The sequence below is a fragment of the Botryllus schlosseri genome, chromosome 14 (assembly GCF_051294905.1).
Source record: "Botryllus schlosseri isolate E-star chromosome 14, Bs_hap1, whole genome shotgun sequence".
In the NCBI taxonomy this organism is placed as follows: Eukaryota; Metazoa; Chordata; class Ascidiacea; order Stolidobranchia; family Styelidae; genus Botryllus; species Botryllus schlosseri.
Window position 1 is genome coordinate 20,374,081 of NC_137249.1, and position 13,910 is coordinate 20,387,990.

Genomic DNA, 13,910 nt, shown 5'->3' on the forward strand with positions numbered 1-13,910 from the left:
CTAGAGCTACAATTCCGGTATCAGAGTGTATAACCCTGTAAGTTACATCGATTAAACGCAATAACTTTTCCCTGGCTATTGTACTTGGAGAGATATTGGCATATTTCGACATTTTTGGGGGTATGAAATTGACCAAGATTTGTCCATGTTCTTGAAGGCCTAGAGCTACAAGTCCGGTATCAGAGTGTATAACTCTGAAAGTTACATCGATTGCACGCGATAACTTTTCCCTAGCTATTGTATTCAGAGAGATATTGGCATATTTTGACATTTTGGGGGTATGAAATTGACCAAGATTTCTCTATGTTCCCGATGGCCTAGAGCTACAATTCCGGTATCAGATTGTATAACTCTAAAAGTTACATCGATTGCACGCAATAACTTTTCCCTGGTTATTGTACTTAGAGAGATATTGGCATATTTTGACATTTTGGGAGTATGAAATTGACCAAGATTTCTCCATGTTCCCGAAGGCCTAGAGCTACAATTCCGGTATCAGAGTGTATAACTCTGTAAGTTACATCGATTAAACGCAATAACTTTTCCCTGGCTATTGTACTTAGAGAGATATTGGCATATTTCGACATTTTTGGGGGTATGAAATTGACCAAGATTTGTCCATGTCCTTGAAGGCCTAGAGCTATAAGTCCGGTATCAGAGTGTATAACTCTGAAAGTTACATCGATTGCACGCGATAACTTTTCCCTAGCTATTGTATTCAGAGAGATATTGGCATATTTTGACATTTTGGGGGTATGGAATTGACCAAGATTTCTCCATGTTCCCGAAGGCCTGGAGCTACTATTCCGGTATCAGAGTGTATAACTCTGAAAGTTACATCGATTGCACGCAATAACATTTCCCTAGCTATTATACTTAGAGAGATATTGGCATATTTTGACATTTTGGGGGGTATGAAATTGACCAAGATTTCTCCATGCTCCCGAAGGCCTAGAGCTACAATTCCGGTATCACAGTGTATAACTCCTAAAGTTACATGGATTGCACGCAATAACTTTTCCCTGGCTATTGTACTTAGAGAGATATTGGCATATTTTGACATTTTGGGGGTATGAAATTGACCAAGATTTCTCTATGTTCCCGAAGGCCTAGAACTACAATTCCGGTATCAGGCTGTATAACTCGAAAAGTTACATCGATTGCACGCAATAACTTTTGCCTGGCTATTGTACTTAGAGAGACATTGGCAAATTTTGACATTTTGGGGGGTATGAAATTGACCAAGTTTTTTCTATGCTCCCGAAGGCCTAGAACTACAATTCCGGTATCAGGCTGTATAACTCGAAAAGTTACATCGATTGCACGCAATAACTTTTCCCTGGCTATTGTACTTAGAGAGATATTGGCATATTTTGATATTTTGGGGGGTATGAAATTGACCAAGATTTCTCCATGTTCCCGAAGGCCTAGAGCTACAATTCCGGTATCAGAGTGTATAACTCTGAAAGTTACATCGATTGCACGCAATAACTTTTCCCTGGCTATTGTACTTAGAGAGATATTGGCATATTTTGATATTTTGGGGGGTATGAAATTGACCAATATTTCTATATGTTCCCGAAGTCCTAGAGCTACAATTCCGGTATCAGAGTGTATAACTCTGAAAGTTACATTGATTGCACGCAGTAACTTTTCCCTCGCTATTGTACTTAGAGGGATATTGGCATATTTTGACATTTTTGGGGGCATGAAATTGACCAAGACTTCTCCATGTTCCCGAAGGCCTAGAGCTACAATTCCGGTATCAGAGTGTATAACTCTGAAAGTTACATCGATTGCACGCAATAACTTTTCCCTGGCTATTGTACTTAGAGAGATATTGGCATATTTTGACATTTTTGGGGGCATGAAATTGACCAAGATTTCTCCATGTTCCCGAAGGCCTAGAGCTACTATTCCGGTATCAGAGTGTATAACTCTGAAAGTTACATCGATTGCACGCAATAACTTTTCCCTGGCTATTATACTTAGAGAGATAGCTTTCAATACAACATCCATTGTAGTAAAATATTTATTCAACTCGAAGACTTTTCGGGTGCCTCTTTTCAAGAGTTAACGGCACACTGAAGGGATTTAAACAGAATGAAAAGCAAAACCAGAAAGGCGAAGTATGACGCAACAATGAGAAATTACATACCATGAAGTCCGCAATGTAACGATGGCAACAACAACAAACTTGAAGAGTACGATACAAGTAACATAGCATTTTGAAACCAAACAATAACAAACACGAATTAGAACGCACTAATGGGAAATTTGTAAGTTATACAGAAAATCTTTTTGTCTACATAAAATAGGCTTGGTCAATTGGATGATTGTTGATTCTAGGGCTTTCAAATGAAACAAGGATCTACCTCGCGCAATGACAGTAAACATTTGGTCATTATAGTTTTGAGCACAAGAAGGGTTCTCACTTAAATGTTGGCCAATTGCCGAAGCGTATGCTTGGTAATCGTCGTAACAGTCGGTTTTGGCGGCTGATTTGCATTGTCGTGCGAACTCCGTACGGTCATTTGCGCAAGTTTTTGAGCGAATCAATTTGGGAATGTGTTGCGTTATCCGTTCAAACAATCTTTGTGATGTACGTCCCACATACCTACTATCACAGTGGCACTTAAATTCGTAGACGACGTTACTTGCATTTAAAGCAGGAAGTACATCCTTTCGGAAGTTTGGCAGAAGTGGTTTGGTTGTATACACCACATGCGCATTTACACTATAATAACAACGGTGCACGGCCGATTTGATCAACTTTTCAAACCGATTCGACACATTGCCTAGCCAAGGTAGATGTAAAAATGCCGGGCATTTTTCCGGTCCATAATTGGGAGGTTGATCCGAACGTTTTAACACTCTTGCGAAGGAGCATTTCAATATATGCTCAGGATAGCCATTTTTCGATAGGATAGAATGGATCTCATCCAATTCACGTGGCAATTTTTCTGGCGAACAGATACGCAAGGCCCGATAAACCAGAGATGATATTAGGTTGAGTTTTCGCCGCTTCGGGCAGAAAGAATCCCAACGGATATAATGGCCAGTGAACGTCGGTTTTCTATACACTGACGTCAAAAACATATTTCCAGATCTCTCAACCAACACGTCTAAAAATGGAAGTGCTGCATCAGTTTCTTTCTCCACAGTAAATTGTGGAGCTGGGTTGAGACAATTCAATTTTGTAAAAAACATATTACACTCTCGCTCATTATTGAAAGCAACAAAGGTGTCATCGACATATCTATAATAAAGGAGAGGTTTTGGGACGTTTTCAAACATTTTCTTTTCATGGTACCCCACAAATATATCTGCCAAACTAGGGCCCAAAGGAGATCCCATGGCAATGCCATCGATTTGCATAAACATCATGTCGTTAAAGCTGAATTCAACACAGCTTGTAGCAGTTCGCAACAATTCCAGAAATATTTCACGTGGTACTATAGGAGGTTCAAGGGAGCTACCATAAAGCGCATCTGCACAAATTTCGAAAGTTTCCGACAATGGCACATTGGTAAAAAGACTTTTCACATCGAAAGAGCTAAGAAATACATTGGACGAATTCAATTCAGCGCACTTCAATTTTTCCACAAATGTGAAAGAGTCACGAAGACAATGGGGTGTATACAAGGATCGAACTGGCTCAATGACGGTGTTAAGCCACTTGGCCAAATTATGCTGCGCCGATCCACACATAGACAATATGGGACGCAAAGGCACGTCATGTTTATGTGTTTTAGGTAAACCATACATACGCGGCCGCTGCGAACCCGAAGGACGTAAAGACTCATACAGATTGACAGGAAGGAGTCCATCCTTTTTCAATTTGAGAAGGCGACGTTGCAGCTTCATTTCGAGCTTTCGTGTGTTGTCGTTAGTATCAGCTGGACCAAGGTTAATGAACTTAGACGAATCTTGGAGAATGGATTCCATTTTCAAGTTGTAATCAACGCGGTTCAAAATTACAACTCCAGAACCTTTGTCCGGTTTCGTTATGCAGATGTTCTCATTGCAACGCAAGGATTTGATGGCCTTAAGGCAATCCTTGTTCATCAAGAAATCTCCGCAGTCCACGGGGGTGCCACAATACGCATGCGCAAGATCGCTAAGTTTAGCTTTCATCGCGGAAAAATGGTCGAGAGATAATGGTCGATGGTGATTTAGTTGACCAACTAATACCTCAAAATTGGCGAATATTTCTGCTCTCTTTGCGTTGTTGGGAGGCAAACAGAAATCCAGTCCATGTGACAATACAAATTCTTCGATGTCATTAAGTTTATAATCTGATAGGTTGGTTATGATGTTCTTTCCAGTCCGAGGTGAATTTCCAAACCGATTCCGAGATAAAACTTTTAGGTTACGGTCATACTTTCTCTGGTTCTCTTTCTCTTTACGAACATCAATGACACTGAGATAACGGCAAAAACGCATCAAGTCGAAGAATGACAAAAAACCTCTAACATCTCGTTGAAGCGATCGACATTTCGTCCACCAGTGAGGTATAGAAGATTGCTTCTTCTCGATCTCATCGAAAAGAAAGGCCCGTTCGATGTTAGGGTTATGACGCGCTCGAGACTTATCTATTCTTATCTTGATGCGTTTCGGCACTATGCGTAATTCGACGCATTTCTTCAGGTGATCTATCGACGATCGCAAAGCTCTGATATTCCCTCGGCTCTTGACTAACAAATTCAATTTGTTCATCTGAGCGACACTGTACCTTTTTCGAAAATACTTGAACAGTTGGTTTGTGGTACAGAACTTGAAGATAGCTTTCAATACAACATCCATTGTAGTAAAATATGGTGGACGAAATGTCGATCGCTTCAACGAGATGTTAGAGGTTTTTTGTCATTCTTCGACTTGATGCGTTTTTGCCGTTATCTCAGTGTCATTGATGTTCGTAAAGAGAAAGAGAACCAGAGAAAGTATGACCGTAACCTAAAAGTTTTATTTCGGAATCGGTTTGGAAATTCACCTCGGACTGGAAAGAACATCATAACCAACCTATCAGATTATAAACTTAATGACATCGAAGAATTTGTATTGTCACATGGACTGGATTTCTGTTTGCCTCCCAACAACGCAAAGAGAGAAGAAATATTCGCCAATTTTGAGGTATTAGTTGGTCAACTAAATCACCATCGACCATTATCTCTCGACCATTTTTCCGCGATGAAAGCTAAACTTAGCGATCTTGCGCATGCGTATTGTGGCACCCCCGTGGACTGCGGAGATTTCTTGATGAACAAGGATTGCCTTAAGGCCATCAAATCCTTGCGTTGCAATGAGAACATCTGCATAACGAAACCGGACAAAGGTTCTGGAGTTGTAATTTTGAACCGCGTTGATTACAACTTGAAAATGGAATCCATTCTCCAAGATTCGTCTAAGTTCATTAACCGTGGTCCAGCTGATACTAACGACAACACACGAAAGCTCGAAATGAAGCTGCAACGTCGCCTTCTCAAATTGAAAAAGGATGGACTCCTTCCTGTCAATCTGTATGAGTCTTTACGTCCTTCGGGTTCGCAGCGGCCGCGTATGTATTGTTTACCTAAAACACATAAACATGACGTGCCTTTGCGTCCCATATTGTCTATGTGTGGATCGGCGCAGCATAATTCGGCCAAGTGGCTTAACACCGTCATTGAGCCAGTTCGATCCTTGTATACACCCCATTGTCTTCGTGACTCTTTCACATTTGTGGAAAAATTGAAGTGCGCTGAATTGAATTCGTCCAATGTATTTCTTAGCTCTTTCGATGTGAAAAGTCTTTTTATCAATGTGCCATTGTCGGAAACTTTCGAAATTTGTGCAGATGCGCTTTATGGTAGCTCCCTTGAACCTCCTATAGTACCACGTGAAATATTTCTGGAATTGTTGCGAACTGCTACAAGCTGTGTTGAATTCAGCTTTAACGACATAATGTTTATGCAAATCGATGGCATTGCCATGGGATCTCCTTTGGGCCCTAGTTTGGCAGATATATTTGTGGGGTACCATGAAAAGAAAATGTTTGAAAACGTCCCAAAACCTCTCCTTTATTATAGATATGTCGATGACACCTTTGTTGCTTTCAATAATGAGCGAGAGTGTAATATGTTTTTTACAAAATTGAATTGTCTCCACCCAGCTCTACAATTTACTGTGGAGAAAGAAACTGATGCAGCACTTCCATTTTTAGACGTGTTGGTTGAGAGATCTGGAAATATGTTTTTGACGTCAGTGTATAGAAAACCGACGTTCACTGGCCAGTATATCCGTTGGGATTCTTTCTGCCCGAAGCGGCGAAAACTCAACCTAATATCATCTCTGGTTTATCGGGCCTTGCGTATCTGTTCGCCAGAAAAATTGCCACGTGAATTGGATGAGATCCATTCTATCCTATCGAAAAATGGCTATCCTGAGCATATATTGAAATGCTCCTTCGCAAGAGTGTTAAAACGTTCGGATCAACCTCCCAATTATGGACCGGAAAAATGCCCGGCATTTTTACATCTACCTTGACTAGGCAATGTGTCGAATCGGTTTGAAAAGTTGATCAAATCGGCCGTGCACCGTTGTTATTATAGTGTAAATGCGCATGTGGTGTATACAACCAAACCACTTCTGCCAAACTTCCGAAAGGATGTACTTCCTGCTTTAAATGCAAGTAACGTCGTCTACGAATTTAAGTGCCACTGTGATAGTAGGTATGTGGGACGTACATCACAAAGATTGTTTGAACGGATAACGCAACACATTCCCAAATTGATTCGCTCAAAAACTTGCGCAAATGACCGTACGGAGTTCGCACGACAATGCAAATCAGCCGCCAAAACCGACTGTTACGACGATTACCAAGCATACGCTTCGGCAATTGGCCAACATTTAAGTGAGAACCCTTCTTGTGCTCAAAACTATAATGACCAAATGTTTACTGTCATTGCGCGAGGTAGATCCTTGTTTTATTTGAAAGCCCTAGAATCAACAATCATCCAATTGACCAAGCCTATTTTATGTAGACAAAAAGATTTTCTGTATAACTTACAAATTTCCCATTAGTGCGTTCTATTTCGTGTTTGTTATTGTTTGGTTTCAAAATGCTATGTTACTTGTATCGTACTCTTCAAGTTTGTTATTGTTGCCATCGTTACATTGCGGACTTCGTGGTATGTAATTTCTGATTGTTGCGTCATACTTCGCCTTTCTGGTTTTGCTTTTCATTCTTTTTAAATCCCTTCAGTGTGCCGTTAACTCTTGAAAAGAGGCACCCGAAAAGTCTTCGAGTTGAATAAATATTTTACTACAATGGATGTTGTATTGAAAGCTATCTTCAAGTTCTGTACCACAAACCAACTGTTCACTTAGAGAGATATTGGCATATTTTGACATTTTGGGGGGTATGAAATTGACCAAGATTTCTCCATGCTCCCGAAGGCCTAGAGCTACAATTCCGGTATCAGAGTGTATAACCATAGCAATTTACAACGTAGCTGGCATGGAGACTCCGCTTTGAGAACTAGCGATGTTGTGACCGACAGCACTACTAGCGGGTAGGTAACATACTCATTACTCAACTCACTAGTCAGTACTCACTCAGGTAGGCTATCACTAGGTTTTAGCGAATAAATTAACAATATGAAGGTATTGTTTCGCGTCATTCTGAAGTTATGTGCTCCAAATGGCATGTTCAAATACTCAGGTAACCAGCGGCCTTATTCACCTCTATTATTATAATGCCATATATGTGTTGGTCGTCATAAGGTGGTAGCTGGTAAGTATAGGGGTTGGTAGACCATTTCTGAGTTGAAAAATCTAGTTGAAACACAAGAACGCGGCGCATCTCTGTTCATTTAGCGCAAGAGAGGCAGAAATGGTAGATATGGTGCTGACTTTAATTTTGCAACTGCTATAGTGCAGGCAATGACAGGTTTATACAAGATTCCGTCCCAACTGCAAGCATAACAAGAATGGTTTTAGCCTTTTAGGGATGCCGACTAAACATTGGTCGCGGAAATATTTTAATGGAATGTTTTGTAGGCCTATGTGCTGAGTGACGTAGTGAAGATTAGTTATGGTAGTAGGAAGGTACCGTTGCTATAATCAACTGTTGCTATGCTATCACTGTTGTATTTCATCTACAGATAATAATAATTAATTTCCGACACGACGTTGGGCTCAATAACAAATTTTGGTAACGGTATTATATATGCTGTGATCATACCCAAAGGTGTTGTTTGAAGTGTTTCGCGTTATTACTACATTCACCACTGCATTATTAGTACATTCACCCTAACCGCTAACCCTAGGGTACCGTATCCTAACATTACACGCTCACGTCGCTCACCCTAACCCTAATATTACGGTACCCTACCCACCTTCAAAAGGGCAAGTTTTTGCAACTTTTTACAGCATCTGGAAGCTTTGTAAATACTCATAATGTATGAAGTATGGTGTTTTAATCTGTTTGGAGGAGTTTTATGTTGCAACTTTTTTCAACTTCTGTCTATATTTTTCATGCAACTTTTATCAAGTATTGCGCAAAATATGCTATAAAACTAGAATAAAGACTAAATTAATGGAATTCAAGTGACAATGCAGCCCACCATACGCGCCGGACGCAGGTATACTGGGTGTGCCGTGTTTACCTAGCTATTTTTTCGGGTATGCGGCATACCCACTATTCCGTTAGTCATGAAACTCACTGAACTAACTGGTGAATTGTGCGAACCCTATGTAAATAAAAATGTAACCATGAGCGATTGAATAGCGAAGGTAGAAACGGAACAAGCAGACACCATGCAAATTTTTAACTGCTGGAACCTTTCGAGTATCTCATACCCTCATGACTTCAAAAAATTGTATAAATGCAACTTCTGCAACTTTGTTAAAATTTAAAAAAATGAATGCAACTTTTTCAGGTTTTTAGTGCATCAAAAACTTGCCCATATAACCGGCTCCCCAAACGCTAATCTTACGTTACCCTAACCACAGCCCTCTCCCTAACGCACCTACGACCCCAATCTTACGATTTCCTAACCCGCCTCCAACCTAACCAGACGCGAAAAATAATTTATTTTGATGTTTATAAATTTTGAAATGCTTAAGGGAATCATTTATTGTTGATTATGGTGAACATTGTTCGATGTGTGGCCACTATCAAAGAAGCGCCGTTATTTTCAATAAAAGTCATTTTCTCGCTGTTTATCACTAGCCTACAGTTAATAATTATAGATGACGATGACGGAGCTTAATTTGAACTGGTGGCGGGACGGTCTAAAAGTGGTTCACGAAGACAAAAAGGTTGAGAAACACTGCTCCAGACAGTTCAAGGATTCTGCTTTTTTTTAAAATGACTCTCAGAGTTGTCTGAAATTTGGATACAATGATGCAGATGGCAATACGAAATTCCACATTGCACAATTTTGCATCTTCGCGTATAATGTGAAATTTTCTACATATCTATAGTTGGATCTGTTTGTTTTGTGAAGAAGCTCATGTACCTGGCTGAATTGGTAAGCATTAAAACGAAATTATTTCTTTCAATTTCCAGCTTCTTCAGTGCGTCGTCAATCTACGTGCTGGATCACTGTCTCCACTATACTGGTCTGGTGTCCAAGATGTAGGACTATACGTCTTTTCATGCACAGAGATGTCGCCAATGAGTATATAGAAGTAGTTTTCCCTCTCTTCAACTACGAGAAATGTGCTTGCCATAGAGGAGCTCCTATACAACACCAACGAAATGCAGTTTGCAAAAAAACTTTTCACACCGGTAACAAATTTGACAAAAGGTCAACGCAACAATTTTGATAAAAATTTTGACTCTTTTGACATGTCAAAAAATATTCGCCCTAGTCATCACTAACAGTGTAATACTGACATATTCTCCAGTGAAAATTGTTACGTAGATGTAATGCGAAACAAGTTTTTATACTTCCTGTATGGCCTTGCATGTGAAATGCATTGATAACCTTGAACAAAAATTGAAAAGGAAGGAACATACACATAATTTGCCATTTTTATTGCTGAGAAATTGCATCATTTATATTAAATAAATATCACCAGAGCAACAATAATGACGTGTGCAAATCCTAAATCAGACTTGGATTTGTGTAGGAAAGCAGATTTGCGATTTGGAATTTCTGCTGTCCTTAAGTGCATATGTAATCATGTACGAATGAAATGGATGTTCAGTAATTGCATGGTGAGTTTCAACTGTCAATATAGTACATTGATAATTTGCTGTCTGTTGACAGATTTGGAAGTCATACGTCCTCGAAGTAGGGATTCTGTCCCAACCATCAGCCAGAAGAACGACTCTTTGGGCGCAAGCAAATATCTTCTGTCTATTCTTGAGGATTCGTGAAGATCTATTGGAGGATATGTCCGATTGAATTCAATTTACATATATAGTCGTACTATTCTGCGATCTGCATGTTAATAGTGAACCAGTCATGTACATTAGAATATTTCGTCATCATTGGTAATAAAAATACCTCCACTGGAGGATCTTGAAGGAATGAATCTTTCGATTTTTTCATACGTAGTTGGAGGAAGGTGGTTCCACAATATGATTAGCGGGCATTCAGTATTATCATCGCAACATTTCCAATTTTAGCCCATGAAAATTTGATTGAAGTCTTGTAGTATTACCTCCTGGATGCAATTCACTATTGATAAGCACAGGTAGATAATGCTGGTCGCCGAAATGTTCTTGATTTCTGAAATTTTAGTGTCTCCGGGACACCAAAACCATAGCCCACAGCCCTGAACGGTGAACGCTGTTTTTTGCCCCTGGAAACTTTCAAAACAGCAGGCTCTTGATGTGCAGTGAGTTTATCATCAATCCAGGAATATATAAATCCATGCCAAGAGTTTCTAAGCGTAATATTCGTATCAGACTAAATTCACCGGGAAGAACTGGATGTCAAACTTTACTTGAAATGTCTGCTGGAAATATCCCAATATCACTGCATAGACGTTCTACGAAGCGATAGAAAATACTTTCCGTGAGGGAGATACTACCGTTGTCTAAAATTCTTAGCAATTACTCTTCATTGAATACCATATCCAAGAAATATCCGAACTCCAAATGAGTTCAATTTACAGCAAAAACCAGCACAATCCGCACTACAGCAACGGCATCGTCATATTTGGTTACCCACCCACTAGGGGGAGCTGCAAACCACAAGTTACCAGATCGAGTCTCCATGCCAGCTACGTTGTAAATTGCTATGGTATAACTCTTAAAGTTACATCTATTGCACGCAATAACTTTTCCCTGGCTATTGTACTTAGAGAGATATTGGCATATTTTGACATTTTGGGGGGTATGAAATTGACCAAGATTTCTCTATGTTCCCGAAGGCCTAGAACTACAATTCCGGTATCAGACTGTATAACTCGAAAAGTTATATCGATTGGACGCAATAACTTTTGCCTGGCTATTGTACTTAGAGAGACATTGGCAAATTTTGACATTTTGGGGGGTATGAAATTGACCAAGTTTTTTCTATGCTCCCGAAGGCCTAGAGCTACAATTCCGGTATCAGATTGTATAACTCTAAAAGTTACATCGATTGCACGCAATAACTTTTCCCTGGCTATTGTACTTAGAGAGATATTGGCATATTATGACATTTTGGGGGGTATGAAATTGACCAAGATTTCTCCATGTTCCCGAAGGCCTAGAGCTACAATTCCGGTATCAGATTGTATAACTCTGAAAGTTACATCGATTGCACGCAATAACTTTTCCCTGGCTATTATACTTAGAGAGATATTGGCATATTTTGACATTTTGGGGGGTATGAAATTGACCAAGATTTCTCCATTCTCCCGAAGGCCTAGAGCTACAATTCCAGTATCAGAGTGTATAACTCTAAAAGTTACATCGATTGCACGCAATAACTTTTCCCTGGCTATTGTACTTAGAGAGATATTGGCATATTATGACATTTTGGGGGGTATGAAATTGACCAAGATTTCTCCATGTTCCCGAAGGCCTAGAGCTACAATTCCGGTATCACATTGTATAACTCTGAAAGTTACATCGATTGCACGCAATAACTTTTCCCTGGCTATTGCACTTAAAGAGATATTGGCATATTTTGACATTTTGGGGGGTATGAAATTGACCATGATTTCTCCATGTTCCCGAAGGCCTAGAGCTACAATTCCGGTATCAGAGTGTATAACTCTGAAAGTTACATCGATTGCACGCAATAACTTTTCCCTGGCTATTGTACTTAGAGAGATATTGGCATATTTTGACATTTTGGGGGGTATGAAATTGACCAAGATTTCTCCATGTTCCCGAAGGCCTAGAGCTACAATTCCGGTAAGTAGTTATATAGATCGGCCGTGATGTGGCAGGGGCTCTTATGGGCCCGCTGGTGACTCGCCGCGAAACTCGTGTTGGTGATTCGCCCTTTTCGACCCCCCCCCTCCGCTGGTGAGTCGCCATTTGGTCTTATGGGTGCGGCCGTGATTCGCCCTTTCAGGTATAGGCTGCGTCGGTGACTCGCCGCGAAAACTCGTGTTGGTGACTCGCCATTTTTGCTATAGGCGGTGGCCGTGATTCGCCTGTCATGTATTCTTACGCGGTCTCTGGTGACTCGCCATGTGTTCTTATGGGTGCGGCCGTGATTCGCCCTTTCAGGCATCTCTCGCACGGTGTTGAATATGTATCAAGTAGATAGTCATGTGAATGAACCTTTGTTAATGTGTATATCGTAAATTATTATATATGATGTCGTAGTTCAGTCGTGACAAATGACCGATCGTGTTCTAAGTCTTTCCTCGCTATTGATTCCTACGTAACCTGAATAGCACGCCGACTTTCAGATCGGATTATTCACACCTTCAGCTGTTTCACATCTACAGAATAGTCTGCTGTTCAAACTAACACTCCAAAAAGGTGTGAAATATTTGTAAAATCCTACGAGCGCTCACAAGATAACACGCCAGACATAGCCATCTCTCATGGTTTGATGTTACAAAGGTAGGAATTACGCACAAGGTAATATTTCCGCAATAAGTTTGTCACAGAACCGTCGCACAATATCCGCGTTCACAAACTAACACTCCAAAAAGGTGTGAAATATTGGTAAAATCCCGCGATCGCTCACAAGATAATACCTAAGACATAACCATCGCTCGCGACTCGCTGTTACATACATGCCGATCGTTGACAATGTAATATTTTGGTAATTGGTTTGCCACAGAGCCGGCGTAGACGGTGATTCAAATATCAACAATAGCCGCGTTCACAAACCAACACTTCAAAAACGTGTGAAATAGGTAACAAATCCCACGATCGCTCACAAGATAACACCAAAGACATCACCATTTCTCGCGTCTTGTCATTACATACATCCCAATCGCTACAGTGTAATGTGTCGATGGTTGTTACTATCAAGTAATAAGTAATGAATAACAGTACCAGCGCAGACCGTGATTCGAAAACCAACAATTTGACACTTGCCCGCGATCGCTATATGTTTCATGCCTCTCGAATAGTGGCTGACTTTAGTTGCGTGATAAGATCCATGAAAATATTCAATCAATGTGTTAGTTTGTCAACTTGAAATGTAACTCACTACACAAATCAAGTTGAATCGTATTTGAATGTATTGACTCGACCCAACTCAAATCCTTTGACAAATCCTATTAACGCAATCTGTTGAATCGAACGTAACCTGAATATTACTGACACCAACATTCACCCACATCGGATCATTCACACATTCCACGCCGCTGTTTTAACAGTTATAGAATCAATACCAAATATCTCTAACCCGATAATATTCAATCATTTTGGTAATTTACCAACTTTAAATCCATTCGCGGATGTACTAAAGGTAAATCCAGATAATCCAAAATGAAATATTTGGACTTTGACATAG

General features: G+C 40.2%; 2 long non-coding RNA genes across 2 annotated transcripts; one reads left to right on the forward strand and one right to left on the reverse strand.

Annotated features, from left to right (window-relative positions):
• The first annotated feature begins 8,354 nt into the window (after nt 1-8,354).
• LOC145456064 (uncharacterized) lies at nt 8,355-10,523 on the forward strand. The gene is made up of 2 exons (XR_013920485.1): nt 8,355-9,515; nt 10,260-10,523. It is a non-coding gene; the product is annotated as an uncharacterized LOC145456064 (long non-coding RNA).
• Nucleotides 10,010-11,832, reverse strand: LOC145456065 (uncharacterized). Its single transcript, XR_013920487.1, has 2 exons — nt 10,942-11,832; nt 10,010-10,881 (listed from the first exon to the last, which is right to left on the reverse strand). It is a non-coding gene; the product is annotated as an uncharacterized LOC145456065 (long non-coding RNA).
• Between the last annotated feature and the right edge of the window lie 2,078 nt (nt 11,833-13,910).